Source organism: Pongo pygmaeus, chromosome 1 (assembly GCF_028885625.2).
Source record: "Pongo pygmaeus isolate AG05252 chromosome 1, NHGRI_mPonPyg2-v2.0_pri, whole genome shotgun sequence".
NCBI lineage: Eukaryota > Metazoa > Chordata > Mammalia > Primates > Hominidae > Pongo > Pongo pygmaeus.
Window position 1 is genome coordinate 71,284,865 of NC_072373.2, and position 22,953 is coordinate 71,307,817.

The window sequence follows — 22,953 nt, forward strand, 5'->3', positions numbered from 1 at the left end:
TTTGTCAGAAATCCATAATGTCCCAGTTTCATTCTGAATTTTAGTGGAAGTAAATCTGAGGAACTCAAAATTATCTCATGAATTATGATTCAGTTCAGTTAGAATTATTAGCTAATTCAAGCCCGCTAAAGAGACACACACTGGTGATTAGTTTCGCAAACATAGTGTTAGGCAGATGAATAGTCCCTGAGGAACCCCTAGTTATAAGATACATCTGTTTTTCTCCTCCAAATCTCAGTGGCCACACTGTGAAGGCAGATGGGTCCCATTTAGCCTTGGACCCTTTGCCAGCCATTGGATTTATACCATAATGCTGTGGAGACCGAGGTGATGTGTCGGGCCCTGTCTGGAACTGCTAGTTAGGCCTTGCCTCATAGCTAGAGATTGCAAGGACAGACATCTTGTGGCCTAAGAGAGCATGAATGGCCGGTTCAGAAGTATCAGAGAGGCCAGACCCCTCTCTGGCATGGCTTCAGGAAGCCATCTCTGGTAAGACACTGCATAAACTGAATAAGTCCTTTGTTAACTCAGACTCCGCATAAATTTTTATGTCACACTTGGTGAAAAACGCAGATTAAACTACTGGGCTTATACCACTGTAATGAAGACATTTGGCTAATGGGCCCTTCGGGATTTATTATAGTCAGTCCTGAGTTAGAATGAATCCAAGCTGTTTGGGCACAACCTGGCTACAATATGTGATTACATTTCTGTAAGTGCTGGTCAGCCTGTGTGTTTCTCCATGACCCCATTTGTCTAATTTCCTTTGTTTTTATTTTTGTTATTTTGATACCCAGATATTTATCTTTCCTCTACTGCTGAGATAAAGAATAGCTTGGTTTTCCAAATAGTTTGTGGTTAATAATTTTTTGGTCATCTGAATTTGTTGAAATGTATGATGTGCATAATCAGTATAGTGTTTCACGGCACTTGAGGGGCAAGAAATATTACTTTGTTTTTCTGGCTCATCAAATTCATCTCCAGTATTCTCTGAGCCCAGGAGCAATCATCTGGGGAGGGGTCCTCCCTCTCCATCACCCCTCTCTTGAGTTGTCCCAGGCTTCCAGGGCTTACTCAGTCTAGGAGGATGGGGAGAAAAGCCTCTGTCATTAATCCATTTGGTCACTGGAGAAGATGCTCTCACGCAAGCTTCATGGACCTCTGATGGCTGGGAGCCCTGCAGCTATACTTCCTCCTCACTAGAGCAGACAGCTGTTCCTGAGCCGAGGAATTGGAGGTCCAGCTTCGACAACATCCACACAGCCATCCGCCAGTCAAGGTCCTATCGGCTCCTGGGCACTGTCTCTCCCCAACTCTAAATGCCTCATGGCCCTGATCCCACCTCCACCCTCAGTCTTCTCCTGCCTGGAACCAGTGCTCCCAAGATTTGGTCCTTAGGCACCAAACGTGTCCCTTGGGAGCCGGGGACATAAAAACACTGAAGCTGGCTGCCTTCTCTGAGGTTAGGGGAGAATTTCCTTCAGTTCAATCCGCAGCAACAACAATAAAACCTCCACAAAACCAAAAACCACAAATAAAAGGGCACAACACTAGATAATTTCTCAACAATCCACTCTAAGTAGGATATATATGGCTATAATTCTTCCTGAATTTTCTCTACAATTTTATTTAAATAATGTTTCTTTTTTCCATTTTTTGTTGTTGTTGTTTTGTTTTGTTTGTTTTTTGAGATGAAGTCTTGCTCTTGTCGCCCAGGCTGGAGTGCAATGGCGCGATCTTGGCTCACTGCAACCACTGCCTCCCAGGTTTAAGCTATTCTCCTGCCTCAGCCTCCTGAGTAGCTAGGAATACAGGTGCCCACCACCAGGCCTGGCTAATTTTTGTACTTTTTTTTGTGATTTTGTACTTTTAGTAGGGGTTTCGCCATGTTGGCCAGACTGATCTTGAACTCCTGACCTCAGGTGATCCACCCACCTCGACCTTCCAAAGTGCTGGGATTATAGGCATGAGCCACCGCACCCGGCCTCTTTTTTCCAATGTTATACTGCTTATGTTCCTCCCTCCCCTCTCCCTATATATTTTCAACTGAAGCAGTTGAATCTATTTCTGGAATACCCATTTTATTCAATTAGTGATTTTTTTCTGCTCCTTGTTTTGAAGTTGATACCATATTTTCATGAAGATTTAGTTGTTATAGGTTTCAAAATCTAATAGAGCCTACCAAAAATGAAAAAAAAAAAAGATTTTGTTATTGTTTACAGCTCTTTTGGACTAACTTCACATTATTTGTCAAGTTATATAAATGATCTTTGGGAACTTTAATTGCATTAAATTCACATACTCGTTTAAGACATATTATCTTTACTGTATTCTCTTCTCAGCCAGAAACAGAGTAAATGACTTTGCCATTTTTTAATGTCTCTCTTTGTGTTTCCTATTATGGTGTTTTACATTTCTTAGAATAAGATAGTTTTTCATTCCAAGTTGAGTCAATACTGAAGAATGTATGCTGTTTTATTACTGTTATAGAATGGAATCTCTTTTTTTGTGTATATCACCAGTACAAAGAATAACACCAAATTTTGTGGAGTTAGCCTGTACTCCAGAGCTCCTTATCACCTCTCGCCTCTTGGGCTTCATAAATATATAATAATATCATCTCTCAATGATACTTTCTTCCTTTCTTGTGTAGCTCCCTCCATTTGCCCTTCTCCGACATTACTGTCAGCATCGCAGTACTGTGCTGAGTGTAATGATGGCAAAGGCAGACTGGCTTTGTTTCTACTTTGAAGGGATTCTCTATTTTATATAATATTGGCTTTTAGCTTTAGTTTCTTTATGAAAGAAACTTTAACAGAGAAACTCTCCTTATTCAAATATTTAGTTTTCTAAAAGAATAGTTGTTGAATTGGTTTGAATAATTTTTTGGTAGCTGTTGTGATAATGAAGTTATTTTACAAATTTATCATATTAGCACGGTAATTTAAAACCTATCACTTGAATAGATATGTGGACAATACAGTAATATCCAGACTTGACTCACAACTCAAAGCAAGAAAAAACAAAAAAACAAAAAAAAAATGAAGAAGCCAGCAAGTAAACAAACCAACTAACCCAGTAGCTCAGAAAAGCCCGTGCTTCTTTATGAAAGAAGCACAGTTTATTTAGGAGTGTTTCTTTCCTTTAGGAGGCCCACCACTGGCAGTCTTTGAAATGTGCTCAGTGGTTTACCCAGACCACTCTTTTTTTTTTTTTTTTGAGACAGAGTTTCACTCTGCCACCCAGGCTGGAGTGCAGTGGTGGGATTTCGGCTCACTGCAACTTCCAACTTTGGCCTCCCAGGTTCAAGCGATTCTCCTGACTCAGCCTCCCGAGTAGCTGGGATTACAGGCATGCACCACCACACCCGGCTAATTTTTGTGTTTTTATGGGGACAGGGGTTCACCATGTTGGCCAGGCTGGTCTCGAACTCCTGACCTCAAGTGATCCTCCCACCTCAGCCTCCCTAAGTGCTAGGATTACAGGCATAAGCCACTGCACCTGGCCCAGACTACTTCTTACCCCTGTTTCCTGGACAATGTGAAGCCGTCTTTGCAAAATTATGACTGAGACACTGGAAGGGATCTAACTTAACCCACTCCATCTTGCTTCTAACCTCCAAGCTGTCTTTGTTCATGCCTGGGTATAGGCTGAACTAACTTTGGGAGAAACTTTGCAGTTTATAGTTTAAACAAAGACAGTAACAGCCCTTTCCCAAAGCAGACCTCCTTCTTGTCTGAGGACTAGATTAACATTAGCCACAGGATTAGAAATTATGGTTTAGGAGTCATGCAGCTAGAGGCTACAAGATTCTGACCCTCCCTAAACTGCTCCTAAGATCAGTGCTTGAGATATTTTGCAGACTTAGCTTTGATGGATCAACTGGCACCACCCAAATCGATAAACTGGCTCATCTAATCTTGTGGTCCTCACCCAGGAACTGACTCAGTGCAAGAAGACAGCTTCCACTCCCTATGATTTCATCCTGACCAATCAGCACTCCTGGCTCACTGGCTCCGCTACCTACCAAATTATCCTTAAAAACTTTGCTCCCTGAATGCTCAGGCGACTGATTTGAGTAATAATAAAACTCTGGTCTCCTGCACAGCCAGCTCTGTGTGAGTTACTCTTTCTCTATTGAAATTTCCGTCTTGATGAATGAGCTCTGTCTAGGCAGAGGGCAAGGTGAACCCCCTGGGCAGTTACAAGTATATGTGCGTCGGAACAAATACCAGAGGAAAAACACGAAATTGTTTTTGAATAATTCCTGTTTTTAGCTGGGTAATTCTCAATTTTACCATTATACTCTTCTTTTCTTTTTTTTTTTTAGACAGGGTCTCACTCTGTTGCCAAGGCTGAGTGCAATGGTGCGATCATGGCTCACTGCAGCCTCGACCTCCCAGCTCAAGCAATCCTCCCACCTCAGCCTCCTGAGTATCTGGGACCACAGGTATGCACCACCATGCCCAGATACTTTTTATATTTTTTTGTAGAGACAGGGGTCTCACTATGTTGCCCAGGCTGGTTTCAAACTCTTAGACTCAAGTGATTCTCCTGCCTCAGCCTCCCAAAGTGCTGAGATTATAGGCATGAGCCACCATGCCTTGGCCATTATACACTTCTATGTCTTCTAAACATTCTACCATAAAATTGTATTAATTTTAAGTGAGAGCAATAAATGTTTTTTAATTATAAAAATTATATATTCTCGTGGTCAAATAGCCAAATAGTATGCTTCCAGAATTTTTCTATGCACATAGAAGTATAATTTCACTTTTAAAAAGACACACAAATAAAGGCAGGCTACACATATTGTTCTCCATCTTGTTTTTTCACTTGCAATGTCTTGGTCATATTTTCATATTAGAACCTCTGTATTTACCTCATTCTTTATAGCAGTTGCAGGGGATTCCATTGAATGGTTTTATCATGACTGACTTAGCCAATCCATTTTTCAGATGTATTTAAGATGCTTTGAGGTGTTTCGCTATTATAAATACACTATATATCCTTTATTTTTTTTTTGAGACAGATTCTCGCTCTGTTGCCCAGGCTGGAGTGCAGTGACATGATCTTGGCTCACTGCAAGCTCCGCCTCCTGGGTTCACGCCATTCTCCTGCCTCAACCTCCCGAGTAGCTGGGACTACAGTCGCCCACCACCACGCCCAGCTAATTTTTTGTATTTTTTTTAGTAGAGATGGGGTTTCACCGTGTTGGCCAGGATGGCCTCGATCTCCTGACCTCGTGATCCACCCGCCTCAGCCTCCCAAAGTGCTGGGATTACAGGCGTGAGCCACCGCGCCCAGCCTACACTACATATCCTTATACATTGCACATACATTTTATTATATATGAACAATACCTAGCAATGAAATTACTAGGCAAAAGGGCATGTATATTTACAACTTTGATAGTTATTGCTAAATTGCCCTCACCTTCACTAACTATGGGTTAAATTTTTTTTTATTATACTTTAAGTTTTAGTGGGTTAAATTTTTTTTAACCTTTGCCAGTTGAATATATGTAAAAACAAGAGATTATTTTACAAAATACTTATAAAGAAAAATGTTCCATCATTGAGCAATATGAAGTATATATTTCAACAGTCCGAAATACATCAGATAATTATACAATTATTTTAGCCAAGATTGTGACTCAGGGTTGTAATATTTTCTCTCAGTATCCATTTAAGAAAAACTACTGTTTATTGTTAATTGTTACTGTGTATCTAGTAATGAAAGCCCAGCCCTATTTATAGTAGAACATGAGAGTTATCTTATGACTAAAATTGCTATGATTCATGGTACGAGGCAGTCACTAAAATTTTCATCCCTGTGATTGAATAACCAAAAAGAATGCACCATGGTTGCAAGGTATAGTTGAAAAGAAGGAAGATTTTCAGAGGGGGCCATTCTCAGGGATGGGGCTGAAGCCTGACCACTGTCCACAGGACAGATGAGCACAGAATACACTTTTTAAGATTAGCACCACAATGCTTATGTAGTCTGATAGTCAATCTTTTCTCCACCACTCAGTATCATATCATGAGCATTTTTCTATGTCATTAGTCAATAATAAAAATATTTTTTCTAGCATTATTCAGTCTTTCTCTATATTATAACTCAAGGCAGTTTTAGCTTGAGCTTTCCATTGCTGGGTAGCCCAGTGCCCTGGAATGAGAATAGACTTCAGAATTAGGCTTCAGAATCTATGTTCAAGTCATGCTTCTGCCAGTTAGTTATGTGATCTTAGGCAAGTTGCATAACCGGACTGAACCACATTTTCCCCTTCAGTAATCTGGGTAAAATAAAAACCAGCTCTCCCCCACACTACGATACTGTGAGGATTAGAGGAAGTATCACAGGCAAAGTGCTTTTTTTTTTTTTTTTTGAGACAGAGTCTTGATCTGTCACCCAGGCTGGAATGCAGTGGCATGATCTTTGCTCACTGCAGCCTCCGCCTCCTGGGTTCAAGCAATTCTCGCGCCTCAGCCTCCTGAGAAGCTGGGACTACAGGTGTCTGCCACCACACCCAGCTAATTTTTTGTATTTTTATAGAGATAGGGTTTCACCATGTTGGCCAAGCTGGTCTCAGACTCCTGACCTCCGGTAATCTACCCACCTCGGCTTCCCAAGGTGCTGAGATTACAGGCTTGAACCACAGTGCCCGGCCGCAAAGTGCTTTTTGCATTGTTAAGTAGTAAGAAGTGACTCATTGCTTTAACTCAGACCCAAAGGGCCTCTCCCTGGGTCTGCTGACCCCCCTTCTCCTTACTTGAGTGACTGAGGTCCTCTAAGAGGAACCCCCTCTTGAGCAGTGAAGACCAGACTTTTAATCTGTCACTTAAAGACCCTCACAGTCTGAACCAAACTTAGGCCCATCTGCTGATCCCAGTATCTTGCCACCGTTTCAGTCCATTTCTTGTACTTTCACATAAAAGCCTAATTTTTAGGTATCTTGCTGATATTGCCATTTGCCCTTTATTTCCTCTTATGCCTGGCCCAGTGCCAACTTTCCTGCAAGGACTTCCCTGACATCGAAGACTACTATGGTTTACTCCTCTGGGTTCACACAGCACTTGGTCTCTATTGCTGACCTATACATTGTTATCATATAGTTCAAGAATTCCTTGACTATTGGGGCATAGTTATCACCTTTTAGGTTGTCTGCTAATCCTATGACTCCTCTTTATTTTTTCAAGACTTGCCTCTTACACAGCAACCCTATTTGGCCACAGCTGATGGACAAGGGTGACCCCTGGGCCAATAAGATTCTCTCTTCAGGGACTTTAGAATTGACAACCAGGATGCTGGTCAGTATTGCTGGAAGTGAGAACGTGGCCTTCAGGAGTTGACTCAGCCTTTGTGAAGTGCCCATTTTTGGCCCACCCAGGTACACAGAGGTAGAGAATGTTGTCTGCCAAGGAGATCCAAAAGCAATGAACAGACACCAGAAGCCACGTAACCCAGTGAGAGAAAATGACTGAAAGAAAGCACCTTGGTACCTGAAAGCTTTCTAATTCAGGGTTTCAGTGCTTGAGAGGCCCAGCTATAGTTTCAGCAGCTTTGGGCTCTATGAACTATCCCTGTATAAATAAATGTCTCCCTTGTGTTTAAGAAAGATGGATATCATAAAATCATGTGAATGTTCAGTAATAGAGACACATCCAAAGTTTCATGGGGCACCTGGAGGTGAGGGAAAGTAGTCAATAATGGCTTTCTGTAGAAGGTGATGTTGGTTGGACCAGTAGGGAGGGCACTTCAGACAGCGAGAACAGCATAAGCAATGCTGGGAGCTGCAAGCAGTTCAGTGTTGCTGGCACATAAACGCATGGACTGGCCAGGAGTGAGGCTAGCCAGGGAGGTTGGCCAGGGGCCCAGTCAGGAGCATCTTGGGTGCCATGGGAAGGAGCCTGGACTTTATCCTGCAGGTCAGGGGTTCTCAACCATGTTTGCACATTAGGATTTCCTGGGAAATTTTAAAAAGAAATATGGTTTCTTTCTCCCATCCAGTCCACTTAAATCAGAATCTCTGGGAATGGAAGCAGGAACTGATTTTTTTTTTTTAAGGGCCCAGGTGATTCTAATGAGCAGATAGGATGGAGAACCTGACAGCATGCCTTGAAGGGGTTTAAGTGAGATATAGACATGGTTTTAGAAAGATCACCATGGATGCTAGACTTAGAGGATGAGACGGAAGACAGGGTGACTGTGGGCAAACTGCTGCAGTGTGCGGGGAGACGCTGAAGAGAACCTGAAATGGGACAAGGGTGCCAGAATAGAGGGGAAGTTTGCAAACACTATTTAGGAGATAAAATAGTTTTCAGTTTAAGATTTAGTGACTGGAGAGAGATGGAAGGTAGTCAGGGTTGTCCTGAGGGTCCTAGCTTGGGTGACTAAAATTGCCCCAGGCGGCACTCACCAGGGGTAAGCTGTGGATGTGTGGAATACGAGGTGGTGCCTGGTAAAGATCAGGCAGCTGAATAGACCTAAGGCTTCAGGGCTAGACCAGGTGGAAACAAATTTCAGTTTCACAGCTCATTGAGTGTTGTCATTTATTTTTTATCATTTATTGAGGAGAGCCTCCAAAAAAGTCACTTTCGTAGGTTACAAGGTGTTATGGGTGTTGAAAGCAGAGTGAGCCCCACCTCGGACCACCTCCTGAGACAGGGTGTGATGTGTGTCTCCAAGTGCCTTGAAGTCAGGTGACTTCTCAGAGAGGTCTAAAATTAGCAGAGCAGCTGTGCCTAGTGGGTGGCAACACCTCAGCTCACTAGGCCGAGAATGGGGCCTTCATGCCATGGGCTCTGTTGTGTGAGTAGGTCAGGAATTAAAAGCAAGAATTTGTTTCTTTGCAGAATTTCCCCAGGAGCTGCATGTATTGCCAGTGTGCTCAAAGAGAAGAGAAAATGTCTTCTGTTGCCAGGTGGAAGGGAAAGAACAGGGAGGGGTATGTTGGAAAGAAGCTTCATAGAAGGGCTGATTTTCAAGAACGTTCACTATGGAAATGACGCCCTTAACGACAGGTGAGGAGTGGAGGAGCTCGCACTGGGGAGTCAGTTCTGACAATGGGAAACTTGCCGTGGGCTGTGTTTTGCACAGAATAATGCTGTGTAGATGCTTTTTTTTTTTTTTTTTTTTTTTTGAGACAGAGTCTTGCTCTGTCACCAAGCTGGAGTGCAGTGGCGCGATCTTGGCTCACTGCAAGCTCTGCCTTCCGGGTTCATGCCATTCTCCTGCCTCAGCCTCCCGAGTAGCTGGGACTACAGGTGCCCACCACACCTGGCTAATTTTTTTTTTTTGTATTTTTAGTAGAGACGGGGTTTCACCATGTTAGCCAGGATGGTCTCGATCCCCTGACCTCATGATCCGCCCACCTCAGCCTCCCAAAGTGCTGGGATTACAGGCGTGAGCCACTGCACCCGGCCTGTAGATGCTTTCTTGTTGTGGGTTTTCACTCTCGGGGGTGGTTCAACCTGGCCTCCAGATCAGGCCTCTGCTGCCAACCCTGCCAACCCAAGGGATTTGTGGTGGGGGCCAGGCAGGTAGGTAGAAGTAGAGGGAGAGGAATCTCTTCCCGTTTTTTTTTTTTTTTTAACATAGTATAGATGTATATAACATATTAAGCATACATTTTAATAGTTTTATATAAAAACTAACCCTCAAGACATATAAAAGGCTGGAGAGGAGATTGGAGGGGAAGGGTAGTAAATGACACAATATTTCGTTGTGTTTCCATTAGGTTGGATTCTCCCTTCCTTGAGCTTTTGTCTACAGATTATTCTACACACACAGGAAGGATGACTGAGAAAATGAAAAATGGCAAGATATAGGACTCACTACCTAACTGAAAAGTTAAGCATGAACAAGCTGTAGGGGTATTATATATCCAGGAGTATTAATTTATATGGCATTTATATGGGGATTTTTTTCCTACAAAATACCACCATAATCCCAGATGATACCAGAAGATATTTAATAGCAAGATTAAAAAATTAATCTTAACATGTCCTTTATGTTAATGTCCTCCATTCGCACAAGGAATCCCCATTCTCCATCCAGAGATACCAGCTATCTCCATAACCACGGGAAATTGGTGAGATTGCCTGGAGCAGCTGCTGTGAAAGGCAGGGAGGAGTACAAAAGGAGGAAGCAGATGGGATGCTCCTAGAGCACCTACGGACTGAAAAGGAAGACTTCTGGGCTGGGTCTCAGGGATCATGTTGAGTTCAAGGAAAGAAACTCCCCAAGAAGCTGTGTCCGTTTGGCCTGTATGCGAGCAGATGTGCATTATCTTGGCCAAGCTGCTTCTCTGAGCTCCGAAAGACTTGCTTTGCTTGAAATAGCCTCTTTTGGCCAGGCACGGTGGCTCACGCCTATAATCCCAGCACTTTAGGAGGCTGAGGCGGGTGGATCACAAGGTTAAGAGATCGAGACCATCCTGGCCAACGTGGTGAAACCCTGTCTCTACTAAAAATACCAAAAAATTAGCTGGGCATAGTGGCATGCGCCTGTAGTCCCAGCTACTTGGGAGGCTGAGGCAGGAGAATCACTTGAACCCGGGAGGCAGAGGTTGCAGTGAGCTGAGATCGCACCACTGCACTCCAGCCTGGTGACAGAGCAAGACTCCGTCTGAAAAAAAAAAAAAAAGAAAAGAAAGAAAGAGTCTCTTTTGTAATCTTGGTTGTGTTTTCTAGTGAGTTCTTGGATGCATTTAGGAGGTGCTACCATAACTAGGAGACCAAGAGGGCAGCAATTCACTCATGAAGGAGGGCAGAGAGAGTCCCAGGGAGGAGGGAAAACTGCGGGTGGAGCTGAGTGCTAGAGGCAAGAACTCAAAGAGAAAGCAGGGACAGATGAGACTGATGATGCCATACAATCCTCCTTTCAAAGCTGAGTATTTAACATTGTTGAAAAATCAGCATTCATCCCTTTTATTTTATAACTGGTAAAGACCTTTATAATCCTCCAGTGGCCAAGAGGACCCACTGGGCCAGTCTGCTCTGTGACTCTCCCTCGTATCTAATGAAATGGGCAAGGCACTCCCAGAGGCAGGCCCTGGGCACTTGGGTCAGGTATCTACCCCTGCTTTTGAACTTCTTTTTGCCTCCTTCAGTCCTCTGCCCCTTATAGCCAGGCTTCAGGGTGTAGTGCATGTCCATGTGGTTGCTTATACCTCAAAGCTACTTCTGGATAGCCTGAGGCAATCTTGTGCTACTCAAGAAGTAAAGGAGAAGAATTTCCAACTATATACCTGGCTTTGTGAATAGTCTATGGGAGCTACTTATTGGGAGCCTCCACAGAAAAACCTATTTCCCACTGTTATATATGCTCACTTTTCATCCATTCAGATGCAGAGGCTAAAATGTAAAACCTAATATAAATTCAAAAAGGAGGTATATAAGCATTTCTGCATCTATCACTTGCAATGCTCTTTTTACCTGGACAAATCAAGAGTGAACCTGTTCTTATTTGAGGTCACAGGAACAGCATGTCTTTTGTGACATTTCAGGCTCAGCTTATGGAGAGTTTCTTAAAGTGGTGAACCAGGATGTTTTGGTGATAACTTGCAAAAGGGATGAGTGAAGTAACTACAATGAAGACTGATGATCTAGATTCAGGATTCCATTCCCTTCTTGTTCCTATAAGGTTGAACATTTGGAGACACTCCCAGGATCTCCATTTGTTTCTTCATAACTTTAAAAGAAACCAACATTTATTAACTAGTTCTATGCACCATGCTAAATGCTTTATATAGATATATGTGTGGAATTTAGTCCTCAGAACAATTCTGTGAGATAGGCATGGGCAAACACATTTTACAGATGACTCTTTGAGTCCCTGAGAGGTTAAGTAACTTGCCCGAAGTCTGAGTGCTGGTGAGTGGTGGATCTAAGATTCTAAACCAGCTCATCTGATGCCAAGTCTACATACTTTATGCATGTTACCTTCTGGGAAAGAACTAATGCCTCTTTTTGTAAGATTTGAGAGAACAAATAAGAAAGTACATATAAAAAGCTTTGAGAGTTGGGAATCAAGGTATCTGTGAGCCTTAGATTCTTAAGTATGGTGAAAAGAAAGTTGAAAGGGATCAGTTAAAATCTCACAAGATCAAAATGTATTGCTCAGGGATTCTCAAAATTAGAAATTGTAAGTAGAAACATGGATCTCAGCCTTTTTATCTATAGGTAACAGGCTGAAAAGGCTCAGTTTTGCTGCAGATTCCAAATTGATGAATATGTGTGATGGCTTTCCAAGTGAGAAGAGCTCTCTGAGTCTTGAAAAAATGGTTTATGACCACAATTTATAAGAGGACTATTAGTGAAGGAAATATGGACTTCCAACTGTTTAAAACAGATTTTAAGAAAGAAACCATGACTGTTTTACAAAAGTCTTGTGTAATGGACAGAGATAGCCATGTTAGTTTCCATTTTCTGTGGAAAGGGGGGTATCTCATTTAATTCAAATCAACCCAGCAGTCCTCGGGGTTTGGAGACCTCTGTCATTCTCCAGATTTAGCCAGGCCAAAGTATAACATGTACATGCCTTAGATGTCTTACGAAAGTCACGTCACTCCAGAGAAAATGTGAATACCTTACAGAAGCTCTGGGGACAGTCCACTGACTTCAATTATTTTGGAAAGAAAGTGAAAGCTCAGGAGTGGCCTTTGAGTTGTGACACCCCTCCTTGCATTGCAGGGACTGGCCTCAAATCAACTTAGGCTGTCTGGATAGGCCGGCTTCAGAGCATTTGGTTCTGAAGTGATCTAAACAAAGACATATTTTTTATGGCTATTCTAAAAAGATAACTGTTGCTGGGCACGGTGGCTCATGCCTGGAATCCCAGCATTTTGGGAGGCTGAGGCAGGCAGATCACCTGAGGTCAGGAGTTCGAGACCAGCCTGGCCAACATGGTGAAACCCTGTCTCTATTAAAAATACAAACATTAACCGGGTGCGGTGGTGGGTGCCTGTAATCCCAGCTACTCGGGAGGCTGAGGCAAGAGAATTGCTTGGACCCAGAAGGCAGAGGTTGCAGTGAGCTGAGATCGTGCCCCTGCACTTGAGCCTGGGCGACAAAGCAAGACTCCGTCTCAAAATAAATAGATAGATAAACAGCTAGCTAGCCAGCTAGCTATCTGGTCTACCCTGTCCTCTGATGTTAGATGCCACAGAAATAGAGAAAATGCAATGTCTGCTTTTCACAGTCTAACTCTGTTGGATAACATGATTTTCCTATTTGACTGTGTTTTTCATGTTGTTAACTCCATATGTAGAATATGTCAGAGCCATGAAGGTGTTTGGCTAAGAATCTTGGAGGCTGAGGTTGTAAACTGAATGTGTAGCCTCCTTCGATGGGAGAAGGAGTATTCACAGAATCTGAGTGCTGAGAGTGGGAGATAATTTGAAGTCGGCAGCATCTAAAATAGTTCCTGACAACCCAGTGCAATGACTCACACTTTGGGAGGCTGAGGCAGGAGTTTGACACCAGCCTCGGCAACATCATCAGACCCAATCTTGACAAAATAAAATAAAATAAATTAGCCTTGCATAGTGGCACATGCCTGTATCCTAGCTAGACAGAGGCAGGAGGATTGCTTAAGCCAGGAGTTCAAAGCTGCAGGGAGCTATGATTGCATGCCTGGACTCTGGCCTGGGCAACAGAGTGAGACCCTGTCTCTCAAAAAAAAAAAAAATTAAATAAAAATTGAAGTGAAATAAAATCATAAAATAGCTCCTGATGATTTCCCCCTTCTAGTATTCATGCTCTTGTGCAGTTGCCTATAGCCTCCCTAGGGTATGGGTTGGGCTTAGTGAGTCAATTCTAATGAACAGAATATGGCAAATGTGATGGGATGTCACTTTTTAGTACATTTATTTATTTTGAGACAGAGTCTTGCTCTGTTGGTCAGGCTGGAGTGCAGTAGTGTAATCACAGCTCACTGCAGCCTTGAACTCCTGGTCTCAAGCCGTCTTTCTGCCACAGACTCCTGAGTAGCTAGGACTACAGGCATGTGCCACCACAATGTGCTAATATTTTATTCTAGGAGAGATGGGGTCTCACTATGTTGCCCAGGCTGGTCTCCAACTCCTCGGCTCAAGTGGTCTTCCTATCTTCTCCTTCCAAAGTGCTGGGATTATAGGCGTGAGCCACTGTGCCTGGCCAGAATGTTACTTTCCTGATAAAATTACATGTAGACTCTGACTTCTGTCTTGCTTGCCCTCTCCTATTCTATATCTTTGATCTTCTGTAGTTTGAATATGATATGCCCAGGTATAGTTTTGGGATTGTTTGTTTTTGCATTTGTCCTTCTTGGTGTTCTCTAAGCTTCCTGGATCTGTCACTTGGTGTCCGACATTATTTCGTGGAAATTGTTAGTCATTGTTCCAAATAATTCTTCTGTACTTTTCTCTCTTTCTTCTCTTTCTGGTATTCTCATTGTGCATGTGTTATATCTTTTGTAGTTTTCCACCAGTACTTGGATGTTCTGTTTTTGTTTTGTTTTGTTTCCAGTCTGTGTTCTCTTTGCTTTTCAGTTTTGGAGGTTTCTATTGATGTATCCTCAAGCTCAGAAATTCCTCACCCATGTCCAGTCTACTGTGAAGACCTTCAAAGGCATCCTGCATCTCCCTTAGTAATTCTGATCTCTAGCATTTCTTTTAGGTTCTGTCTTAGGATTTTCGTCTCTCTGCTTACATTGCTCAACTGTTCTTGCATGCTGTCTGCTTTCTCCATTAGAACCTTTAATAGACTGATCATAGATATTTTAAATTCTAATTCTGATAATTCCAACATCCCTGCCGTATTTGGTTCTGATGCTGGCTTTGTCTCTCTAAACTGTATTTTTTGACTTTTAGTATGCCTTGTAGTTTTTTCTTGTTAGCTGGTCATGGTGTACTGGGTAAAAGGAACTGCTGTAAACAGACCTCTAGTAATGGGGGGGGGGGGGTGAAGTGGGGAAGGCATTCTGTGGTCCTGTGATTAGTCTCAGCCTCTTAGTGAGCCTGTGCCTCTGAACTTCACAAGTGCTTCTCAGTCCTTTGTCTCCTCCCCACCTTATGTGGGACAGAATGGTTAGAGTTGCTGGAGTGGGGTATTTCCCTCCTCCATGTTGGGTAGGCTGTGATAAAATCTCAGGGGCTTAGGCTCTGGTTGAATAGTTTTTCTTGAGGGAAGGCCTTGTTAAGAACAGGGTGCTCTGTGCATTTCAAAATGGTTCCTTTCCCCCTCCCTTTGCCAGAAGCACGAAGGCATTTTTCTCTGACATTTAATGTGAGAACTTGGTCAAGATTTTGCAGGTTAATTTTCACAAAATTGTGGATGGAGCCCCCCTTATGTCTGGGTCCCCCTGGAGTCTTTTTACTCTCAGACTCATCCACACGGAGCCAACAGTAATTCATCATTTACAGTCTGGATTTTTCTATCTTGGCACTAGTTCCCACAGAGATTTCTGCTCATGAATTTCTGCTCTGGTAGGTAAGTTGTGATTCTCTGTATCCGCCTGTCTTGTCTCTTCAATTCTGGGGGCAGTGATTGTCCCTGGCACCTCACTTCTCTTAGAGTTCTAAGAAGAGTTGATTATTCAGTTTGTTCAGCTTTTTGCTTGTTGTTAGGGGGCAGTGGCATCTTCCAAGCTTCGAAGTACCAGAAAGCAGAAGTGTCTCTTGCTAGCTCGATTGAAGCCTGTCGCCATGTTATGAGCTGCCCTATGGAGAGACCCAGATATCCAGAAACTGAGGGAGGCCTCCAGCTAACAGCCAGCAAGGAACTGAGGTCCTTATTCCAACTGAGACTCTTACTCTGGGACTCCAAGAGGGATTGAATTTTGCCTAACAATCACTTAGGCGAGCTAGAAAGTTGGTCATACCTGGTGGAGCCCTGAGCGATGGTGGCCCCAGCTGACGCCTCCACTGCAGCCTCAGGGAGACTCTGACGCAGGGGGCTTGGCCACACAGTGCCTGGGTTCCTGACTATAGACTTCATGAGATCATCAGAGTTCTTTGTTTCAAGCTGCTAGGCTTTGAGTTAATCTGTTGTGTCTTTTAAGATAATGAATACTTCATCCAGTCCAATTTCTGTATTCTCAGAGAGCTGATGGAGACCTGGAGAATGTCAGTCCTTTTCCTACACTCTCACACGCTCGGACCAGATTTGAAGCCAGGCCCCTGAATTTCCTGGCCTGGGCCCTCCCATCTCTTTGAATGCTCTTCTGCAATTTGGCATTACAGAGATTTGCCTGGCATGGTTTTGTTTCAACTCCCTTTAAGCGAGCTCATACTTTTTCCTAATAGAATATCAATATCTCCATTTCTACCTGGCCAGGAAGAGGACAGGGCAGTGTGCAAGCCTGATCTCCAAGCCAATCTGCTCCTCCCCTGGCTCCCAGGCTCCTTCTCCCGATCGATCCCCATTCCAGGTACTGGGCTTGGTCTTCTGCTCTGAAAGACCCTGAAATTGCCAAATCTCCATAGACAGTAGATTCGAGTGTTTTCCAGCCTTTCTCTGTCCTCCTACCATTTAGAGTTTTCTTCTCTTGTTAATCCTTAGTGGAAATGAACAGCAGCCTCTCCCCATCCCCATTTTTCTCAAGTCACATATGTAATGTGCCTTCCTTTAGCCCTGAGTCCTCTGAGGAGAGGGTATGGAGGAGGCTCTGGGATGGAGAGAACAGTCCTAGAGGCACAGCTTTCAGTGTTCAGGCTGAGGATAAGAAGAGGATGGGGTAGGGTGAGCCTAAGTGAAGCTGGGTGCAGAGGGTGTGGCTGGGCCTGAGAAAGACCTGGCCTGAGGAAAGCCAGTGGCCCAGGCAGAGGTAGAGAAAAATAGGGAGTATGTGTAGGGTAAGAAGCAGGGCTGGAGTTGTGCAATGTGCATAGGAGCAATGGTTTGAGGGTCAAAACCAGGCTGCTGGGCAGGAGTTGTTTGGAGCTTGGAAGCAGGGCAGCTACCAACTTTAAAAAGGGCAAGGCGGCCAAGGCGGGCAGATCATGAGGTCAGGAGATCGAGACCATCCTGGCTAACACTGTGAAACTCCGTCTCTACTAAAAATACAAAAAAAAAAAAATTAGCCAGGCATGGTGGCGGGCGCCTGTAGTCCCAGCTACTCGGGAGGCTGAGGCAGGAGAATGGCATGAACCCAGGAGGTGGAGCTTGCAGTGAGCAGAGATTGTGCCACTGCACTCCAGCCTGGGCGACAGAGGGAGACTCCGTTTCAAAAAAAAAAAGAAGTGTCTTCTGTGTGCTAATGAAATGACTGGTGGCTGGCAGGTCCTTGGTAGCTTCAGGATGGGGGCTGGTCACTAGAAAGACCAAGACAGGATTAGAGGGTTGGGACTTTCAACACCCCCCTCCTCCAACTTCCAGGCAGGAAAGAGGGCCTGAAGCTTAAGTTGATCACCAGTGGCCAATGATGTAATCAATCACATCTATGCAAGGAATCCTCCATCAACACCCAAAAGGAAGCAAAAGGAAGGGGTTCAGAGGGCTTCCGATTGCTGGACACGTGGATGTTCCTGGAGTGTGCATGGAAGCTCTGTGTCCCTTCCCCACACTTTGTTCTATGCAACTCTATCTGGCTTTTCATTTCTATCCTTTATCATATGCTTTATTAATAAACCAGTAAATGTAAGTAGAGTGTTTCCCCGAGTTCTGTGAGCCGCTCTTGCAAATTAATTGAGCCTGAGGAGAAGGTTGTGGGAACCCTGGCTTATGGCTGGTTGGTCAGAAGCACAGGTCACTACCTGGGTCTTGTGATTGGCATCTGAAGTGGCAGTCTTATGGGACTGAGCCCCCAACCTGTTCGATCTGATGCTGTCTGCAGGTACACGGTGTCAGAATTGAATTAGAGGACACCCAGCTGGTTAGTGTCTACTGGAGAATTGCTCTGCATGTGGGACACCCTCTCTCCAATCTGGCATCAGAAGTGTTGTGTTGAGTGGTGAGAATGGAGAAGGAAAAAGCACTTTGGGTTTTCTTCCTCTCTTCAGGCAGCCTACTGGGTCCTACCATTGGATAAAAGTATTTGACCCAGCTCAGTACTTACAAAAATAAAAATAAAGCCACTTAAAAATCAGGATACTTAGTTCAGATTTCTGGTTTCTCTGGCTGCATTGGGCCTCATTTCCTTATGATATAATATCAAGCGCTAGACTGAGGTGGGTGGTCTCCTTCAGAGGAAGCAAGCACTCCCTCTAGTCCAGGAGTCCATGGCCCTTAGGCACATGGCAGATGCATAGCACTTGAACCCTACCTGTTTTTTCCATTTACTTTCTCTTCCTTGCCCCTGTAGACAGCTGAGATTTTAGCCCATGGAACTGAAGAACAAACCTGGCCCAGAAGAGGTTGCAGACATCACACTACAAAGACCAAAATTCCTACACTTAAAATACATTTTTAAACACCTGGGAAAGGATTTTCTTAATCTCCCTAATTACATGTCTGCTCCATTTTATTCTTTCTTCTCATTGCACTTTCAAGAGCTCTTGTAGCAGAAATTGCCTGAGACAACTGCACTTATATAATTAGCATAATAATATTGGTCAAGATAAATTAGCTTTGCATAAACATGAAATGATCAGAGGGAAACATTTCTCATTAACTGAAAGAAGTCATACAAGGTAGGTTGTGTCAAGAGATGCTAGTTTGGTCAAAGTAATCTGCTCTGGTTAAGATAGAAATAAAATAGCTGAATTATAACAAAAGAGCTGCTGCTAAACTCACTGTTGATTTCATGAGACAAAGGAGTGGAGGCTACTGATGATGATTCCTGAGAGTCACATCCAAGAAGAGGCAGAGTAACTTCCATCTACTAAGTTATTAGCTATTCAAATCAATATTCCTAAATTCAATAGATAGAGTGGATGATTTGCGTCTGCCCTGCATTGTTTTTCAATATGCCCCTTATGTGATTGCACTTAACTAGCCTGATACAAAGCAAATCCCCACATATAGTTCTCAATATATTCTAACTGAATTTGAAAATGTGCTTCTCAAAAAGATGACTCGGGGAACAGTGAATTCTAGTTTCTAGTTTGGCTTAACTGCTATTTTGCTCTATAAAATTGAACAGGTGATTTCCTTTCTGGGCCCTCATTTTTCAAGTCTCTCACTCTGCAGGAATCATGAAAACAAGTGCTTGAGCTCTAGGACTTCACAGAGGCCTTTTTTATTAAGGCAGAGACATAGGGAAGAGAGGCTCTGAGGGTAGGTGGCCTGGAAATCCCTTTGAGTATTGAGCTATTGCAGTCACATCTGCCTTCAGCGTACTCTCCTGGTTGTCACAAGGGGTTTTGGTTTTCAGAGAGTCACATGAGGAAAGGGAGTTAGCTTTAAAAAGCAGGTAAGCTGGGCACGGTGGCTCACGCCTTTAATCTCAATACTTTGGGAGGCTGAGGCAGGTGGATCACTTGAGGTCAGGAGTTCGAGACCAGCCTAGCCAACATGGCAAAACCTCACCTCTACTAGAAATACAAGAATTAGCCAGCCGCCATGGCACATGCCTGCAGTCCCAGCTACTCGGGAGGCTGAGGCATGAGAATCACTTAAACCTGGGCGACCGAGGTTGCATTGAGCTGAGATCACGCCACTGCACTCCAGCCTGGGCAACAGAATGGGACTCCATCTCAAAAAAATATTAATTTTAAAAAATAAATAAAAAGCAGGTAAATTCCAAAAATCTTAGGTAATGAAGCAGAAGAAAAGAACATGGATCAGTACAGTGTTTCTAATGAGAATGAGGAAGTAGGTTTAAAAATAATTTAACCATAAAACTACAACTCAATTATTCAAACATATATTCTATGGCAATCTCTATGGATGTGAAACTGGTTCTATGGCATGATTGGGGAGTACCAGCAAATTGACTATCTTAGGAAAGGAATCAAATCCATCTCCACTTGCTATTACAGTATAGTGTCCTGCGTTAATTTAATCAACAGACATAATGAACCAACTACAATGCAGGGACCCAGCCTAATAAATGCGAATAACTGACCAATGCCCTACTCTCAATATGAAGTTTCTTCTATTTAATGTCTCTCCTATCTGCCTACCACTGGGACTGAAGTCTTATTAAAAATGAATTTCAAGTTGTATATGTGTGGGAGATGGACAAGCAAAGTGAAAACAAAACATCTTTGTGTATGTGAGGACCACCAAGACAACGATGCAGCTTCCAGGCTCATGCTCACATCACCCTCATTTTGCTGGTGTGCAATACATCGTCTCTCTAACCTCACCCGAATAGCTGTTTTTAAATTTGGTTTTGTTTTAGATATCAGGCACAATATGCATTATTGGATGTGGGAGATATTAAAATCCTAGCATTTGCCCCTGCAAATTCCTCTTATTTTCTCCCATTCCCAGTGTGAACATTTACTTCCAACTCAGCCAAAGGTGAAATGCTTAGTTCTTTATTGTTTTCTTTTAAATAATTCGTACTTGGTGAGATATGCAGTTTTTGGAAAAAACAAGGAAATAACTCAAATAAGGAGAAGACTTATTTTTATAGATTTGCTAGTGTGTGACAATCGTGCTGGAGCTTGGGCAGGACTGAGCTGCTGAGGGAAGATCGACCACAGGGACCAGGGGAACCCGCTGGATGCCACCCAACGTCCAAGGCAGGAAGGAAGAGTCATTATGCTGCCTTGCCCCTGGGAAATGAGTGCAAAAGCCAGTTTAGCTACAAAAAGGAGGGTTGTTTCTTCCTCCTCTTCCTTCTCTTCTTCTTAAAACAACCTTTTCCTAACCAAGGACTCAGAGAGGGTGGAACATGTTTTCTCTCTTCTGGTTAGAAAAACAAATACCAGTGCTGCGCCTCTGGCTTCTCTTTTCTGGTTCATCACAGAGGCCTGTATCTGCCTTGCTCAAGGAGGGAAACTGCCATGCCAAAGGCCCTTCATCACCTGGTTGCATTTCCCAGTCTAATTCTGTTTCTAGGATAGCTAGCCCCCGTCCTCAGGCCTTGGCAGGGAAACACCCCCCTTCAAAGCATGGAACTTTGAATGTTGCTGAGCCCCCAGGACTTGTACTTTATCACTCTGGGGGTAATTTCTTTGAATACAATCCAGTCTCAGATTCCCACATCCCAAGAAGCTGCTCTCCGTCCTATGGAACATTCTGTTGCTGTTCACTGTGAGCCCGTCTTATTTTGTTCTTTTCATTATGGAATGTTTTCATCAGGGGCCTATGAGTTGAAAAGGCTTCATGCTGAGTAAAAGGGTGGCTTTGTCTTTCCCCCTTTCCTGACCTCTGTCAGGAGTTCTTTCTGGGCTCCACAGAAGACATAATGGGAGAAATGCTCAGAGCTGTACTGATGGAATATTGGGATTTGCAAAGAAATTCCTGTTCAGGCTGCCTGGTTATATTAAAATGTCATCTCTATTTTGGATGTGACTAGCTTGTTTAGTTAATGCTAGAGGGGAAAACAGAATTTGTTCTCAAGGGAGAGAAGCAGAAGGAGGAAACAGGCACACAGACAACTGACAATGTTCCAGCCACTTTGTCACAAATAACTAAATCCACTGTTATTAGGATCCAAAGATTATCAGTCAATTTGAGTCCTATCAGCATGATGCTGGGCTCCAGCAAGGTGGCCAAAAGCCTCCTCAATATAGAGATCGAATGCTAAATTCATTCTGTAACTCAGATTCTTAGGAAGGGAAGTATGTTTCTTAACATTTGTTATTAATTATGTCTCAGGTACTGGGCTTGCTGCTTTATGTTATTTAATTGAATCCTCACAACAACTTGGAAAACAGGTATTATGCCTTGCATAATATCTATGCATGGATGGATTTATTTATTTTTATTTCATTCACATGACTCTTTTTTTTTATTATTATACTTTAAGTTCTAGGGTACATGTACATAACATGCAGGTTTGATACATAGGTATACGTGCGCCATGTTGGTTTGCTGTACCCATCAACTCATCATTTACGTTAAGTATTTCTCCTAATGCTACCCCTCCCCCCTCCCCCCACCCCATGACAGGCCCCGGTGTGTGATGTTCCCTGCCCTGTGTCCAAGTGATTTCATTGTTCAATTCCCACCTATGAGTGAGAACATGTGGTGTTTGGTTTTCTGTCCTTGTGATAGTTTGCTGAGAATGATAGTTTCCAGCTTCATCCATGTCCCTGCAAAGGACATGAACTCATCCTTTTTTATGACTGTATAGTATTCCATGTTGTATATGTGCCACATTTTCACATTTGGGTTGGTTCCAAGTCTTTGCCATTGTAAGTAGTGCTGCAATAAACATGTGTGTGCATGTGTCTTTAGTGTAGCATGATTTATAATCCTTTGGGTATATATCCAGTAATGGGATTGCTGGATCAAATGGTATTTCTAGTTCTAGATCCTTGAGGGATCGCCACACTGTCTTCCACAATGGTTGAACTAATTTACACTCCCACCAACAGTGTAAAAGCATTCCTATTTCTCCACATCCTTTCCAGCATCTGTTGTTTCCTGACTTTTTAATGATTGCCAGTTTAACTGGAGTGAGATGGTATCTCATTGTGGTTTTGATTTGCATTCCTCTAATGATCAGTGATGTTGAGCTTTTTTTTCATATGTTTGTTGGCTGCATAAATGTCTTCTTTTGAGAAGTGTCTGTTCATATCCTTTGCCCACTTTTTGACGGGGTTGTTTTTTTCTTGTAAATTTGTTTGAGTTCTTTGTAGATTCTGGATATTAGCTCTTTGTCAGATACGTAGATTGCAAAAATTTTCTCCCATTCTATAGGTTGCCTGTTCACTGCGATGGTAGTTTCTTTTGCTGTGCAGAAGTTCTTTGGTTTAATTAGATCCCATTTGTCTATTTTGGCTTTTGTTGCCATTGCTTTTGGTGTTTTAGTCATCACATGACTCGTTCTTACTGAGTCAGGCTGCTGCTTAAATGTGTCCTTTAACCAGCCTTTCCTGAGCTCCTGACCCATAACCACAGTGCCTGT

At 43.2% G+C, this 22,953-nt stretch overlaps 1 long non-coding RNA gene across 2 annotated transcripts in view; it reads left to right on the forward strand.

The window, feature by feature from the left end:
- The first annotated feature begins 8,720 nt into the window (after window positions 1–8,720).
- LOC134740019 (uncharacterized) overlaps window positions 8,721–22,953 on the forward strand; it is a 49,643-nt gene continuing 35,410 nt past the window's right edge. For both annotated transcript variants that reach the window (XR_010127234.1, XR_010127233.1), the window contains exon 1: window positions 8,721–9,026. This is a non-coding gene — a long non-coding RNA (uncharacterized LOC134740019). The remainder of the gene's footprint in view (window positions 9,027–22,953) is intronic.